The sequence below is a fragment of the Miscanthus floridulus genome, chromosome 12 (assembly GCF_019320115.1).
Source record: "Miscanthus floridulus cultivar M001 chromosome 12, ASM1932011v1, whole genome shotgun sequence".
NCBI lineage: Eukaryota > Viridiplantae > Streptophyta > Magnoliopsida > Poales > Poaceae > Miscanthus > Miscanthus floridulus.
Window position 1 is genome coordinate 74266513 of NC_089591.1, and position 4679 is coordinate 74271191.

The following is a 4679-nucleotide window of genomic DNA, read 5'->3' on the forward strand; positions in this document are numbered from 1 at the left end:
TATGTATACAGACCACAAAAGCTTAAAGTATATCTTTACTCAGTCAGAGTTGAACATGCGACAAAGAAGATGGTTAGAACTGATTATGGATTATGATTTGGAAGTACATTATCACCCTGGTAAAGCAAATGTGGTTGCAGATGCTCTCAGTCGCAAAAGTTATTGCAATTGTTTGACAGTGAGAACAATGGGTTTGAATTTATGTCAAGAAATGGAAAAGTTGAATGTAGAAGTAATTCAACAAGGAAGTTTGACCAACATAATTATTGAAGTCACTATTCGAGATCAAGTTATTGTTGCTCAGAAGGAAAACAAGGGTATAGCCCATATTAAGGAAAGAGTCAAGAATGGAAAAGCGGAATGCTTTAGCATTGACAATGAAGATGTGTTGTGGTTCAAGGATCGCCTGGTGGTACCAAAAGTTCCTGAGTTGCGGCAGTCAATTCTAGATGAAGCACATGCTACTAGGTTATCCATTCATCCGGGAAGTAACAAGATGTACCATGATTTGAAGCAAAGATTTTGGTGGACTAAAATGAAAATAGAGATTGCTAGGTACATAGCAAAGTGTGATATTTGTCAAAAGGTGAAAGCTATACATTTGAGGTCTGCTGGTGAATTACAACCATTACCTATTCCATCTTGGAAGTGGGAGGACATAAGCATGGACTTTATTGTTGGTCTACCCAAGATATCAAAGGGATTTGACTCAGTATGGGTTATTGTAGATCGACTTACTAAGTCAGCGCATTTTCTTCCAGTCAAGACAATATATCCTACGATCCAATATGCCAAAATGTACTTAGCAAGAATCATGAGTCTCCATGGAATACCCAAAACTATTGTGTCAGATAGGGGTACACAGTTTGTCTCCAACTTTTGGAAACAATTGCATTCTTCGTTGGGTACTAAACTTCTGTACAGTATAGCTTATCATCCGCAGACTGATGGACAGACTGAAAGAGTCAATCAAGTACTTGAAGATATGTTAAGGTGTTGTGTCCTTAACTATTCCAAAAAGTGGGATGAATGCTTACCTTTAGCCGAGTTCTCATACAACAATAGTTATCAGGAAAGCATTAGAATGGCTCCATTTGAAGCACTCTATGGTCGTAGATGCAGAACATCATTGAGTTGGTCTGAGCCTGGAGAAAGAAGATTCTTTGGAGTTGATCTTGTGAAAGAAACAGAAGACAAGGTTAGGCAAATACAGAGTAATTTGAAGATAGCTTAGTCCCGCCAAAAGAGTTATGCGGATAGACGACGGAGACCATTGGTATTTAACAAAGGAGATTTTGTATATCTGAAAGTATCACCAATGAAGGGAGTTAACCGTTTTGGTGTTAAAGGAAAGTTGGCACCCCGATATATTGGACCCTATCAAATTTTAGAGAGGTATGGAAAAGTAGCATATCGTTTGAAATTACCTGAACATCTTGCAGCTGTGCATGATGTGTTCCATGTTTCTCAATTGAAGAAGTGTCTCCGAGTGCCTAAACAAAATGTTGAAGTTGAAGGAGTGGAACTAGAACCGGATTTAACTTATTCCGAATATCCTATCCGAGTGTTAGATCAGAAAGATCGTGTTACTCGAAGACGGACAATCAAGTTCTATAAAATACAATGGAATCAACATTCAGAAGAGGAAGCTACTTGGGAATCAGAAGATTACTTGTTAGAAAAGTTTCCCGAATTTTTAGCGTCAATATAGAATCGAGTAATGTTAGTTGAGCTCGGTAGTACATGTTGTGTTTTGTAAAAGTAACCTTAGCTGTTTTATGGACAGAGTTTGTATGTGTTCTTGCGACACATTTCCTTTTCCATTACATACCCTATGGCTTTGAATCTCGGGGCGAGATTTCTTTTAGGGGGAAGGATTGTAACACCTCGGGTGTTTAAATGTTAAAATCTGACATGTCATCATATGCATTGCAAAGCATTTGGCATTTGGTGAAAACTTTGATGTGCATTTACTAAAACAAGTTTACATTTGTGTAATGAGTGTTGAATTGTATTGTTTGACTCAAGTTCAAAGTTTGCCTAGGTTTTGAATTTTTCGAGAAAACCCCGCGTTTCAACATGTAAACCCTACCCTGAAAATCCATTTCAAAATCTAAGCATATTTTGGGGTTGGGCCCAAAAGCAAAAGTGTAGAGCTTGGCAAGTTATACAAAGTTTGTTTTTGGAGTTTTTCAAGTTGTTTAGAAAATTTTTGAGTAAATCAAAAAGGCGTAATTCGGTAAATTTCCCTATTCAAATTCAAAAGTTCATTTCAAAATCTAGACCGAATTAGGAGATGGTTATAAAAGCAAAGTTGTAGAACTTTTGATTTTGAACAACTTTTATTTTTGGAGATTTTTGAGTTGTTATGAAAATTTGAGAGTAATTTGTGAAATTTGGCGAATGGCAAACTTGTAATTTCTGTGAACAGTACTCACCGCTCAGGCTACACCGGCGGCGATCTTCGGCTTGCTTCCAGTCGCGCGCGTGGCCGTCTGGGCGTCGCGTTGGCGCGCTGAAGACTTCGTCGTGGCTTCCTTGCGCTTCCTTGGCTGCCCTATAAAGCTCTGGAGCCGCCGTCGTTCTTCTCTCTTCGCTCTCTGTTTTTCCCGTCGCCGCTGCTCCATCTCCGGCGAGCCCGTGCCGTCGTTGTCGTGCTCCACCGTCGCTGTTAAGCTAGTCCCAGCTCCGCCTGAACCTTGCGCGTCCATCTGACCCACCAATTTGGCTTGTCTTCACCGGGAACTCGAGTTTCATCGCCTTCTTCCTCGCGGTCGGTAACCTCACCGTCGCATGCGCATCTTCGTGGCCAGAGTCCGTCGGTGAGCCGTTGCCTTTGATTGATGTCCCTTTAGCTTCGTCTCGATGCCGTAGTGCTCATTTCACTATTGTTTGGCCGTTTTATCCACTGCAGTCGCCGGCACACCGTTACCGACGATCCTTGCTCCGCCGTCGTTGCTGTTCACGTCGACCCGTGTCTACGTTGCTTCTCCGGCCTTAATTCTTGCTTGAACGTGTTCGTGGTGAGCTACTGGATCTTCCCATGCCCTCTGTTTCCCCGTTTTCAGCTTCGTTTCGCCGGCGTAACGTCGCCGAGCCACCGCATCCGCCATGGCCGACGCCAAGCTCGTAACTCGTAGTAATTCGTCTAGCTAGTGCCTTCAGTCGATGCGCCGGGATGATGTGGTCATTTTGGTACCTTGACCGTCGCCTTTGGACTCACCGTCGGTGAGTTTGCGCCGGTCAGCGCCGTCGTCGTCGTAGTCAACACGCGGGAGGTAGAAGATGACAGGTGGGGTCCGATGTCAGTGACTCAGCGTTCAAATGGATTTTTCTATTTTCAGATTTGAATGAATAGTGTCTGTTTTTGTTATTTTTGTGTAGATTTATTTAGAGCTCCAAAAATTATGAAAATTTTTGTGTGACTTCTCTGAGATGTATAGTATTTAAGAAAAATATGAAATAGTGTTTTTCAGTAAGTTTTAAATGTGATAAAAATTGCTCAATTTATTCATAAATGGATTTCCAGGATTTTTCTAGGCTTATTTATTTATCCAAAAATTATGAAATTTGTTTTGCCACTTAGTTAACATGTAATGAACATGTACTAAAATTTTGGGCTCAATTAGAATAAGTTGATTTATTTCATAATTTTGAATTAAATAATTAATTCATAAAAGCAAATAGTAACCTTTAGTGATTTAGGTTTTGTTTGGAATTTTGGATTGAGTGATGACCTTGGGTCGATTGTTGTTAATGATCCTTGGCAGTTGATGTATGTGTTTACGAAAAAGAATTAGTTTGTTTGACTTGCAACTGTACCGCGAAGGAAAGTTGTATTCAAATTATTAATTTTTCATCCCTCATCGAGCATCATGTTTCGAATTCCGCATCATGTTAAACATAGCATTGTTATTACGTGTAGTGAACGAAGGTGAAAACTTGGTAGTTAATCAAGCTGTTGAAGAGGTTAATCCGTCTGTTGAGGTCGGGTCGAATACTTGTGTAACGTCGCAGGAACCGAACTTTTCCGTCAACGAAGGTAAGCCCCGGATGCATACAACCCTACCTTGTGTTTTATAAATTAATTTCGCTTTTGCTTTCCGTTACTGCATTAAGTGATTAGGAGTTAAGTAAAAGCCTAATTGTTGCATTACCACCCTTGTTATTCCATATTTACCATATTACCAGTTTTAAACTCGTATATGCCTAGTCTTGCTTAGCTATGCGTAGAACGATGAAAGTCGGGTGACTACCTGCCACCCGCAAGTTACAAATGGAACACTGGTTAACTATGTTAACATGTGATATGGGAATGTGGAGTAATAAATCTAGACCGGGCGGACTCGGTGAGTGTGAGCCACAAGACATGGAGGTCTTGTGAGCGGGTTCTTTCCGCCTGTGTCGATTAAGGCACGTCCGTTGTTGAATTGCATGAGGTGAGAATTTGTAGTACTAACCACATACTCCGGTAAGCCTGAACTTGGCAATTCTACTACGAGAATGGCTACTCGCGCACTGGGAGTGGAGAGATGGCGGGAATAGCGTGTACCCACGTGGCCATGGGCTGGAATGGTGGAGTACTGTGTTCTCGGGTGGCGCAGACCCGTTCTTGTTTTAGAGGATCCGAGGGTAGGTTGGTATATGTAGGTCGGGGACCTGCATATGTCGTGTGGTCT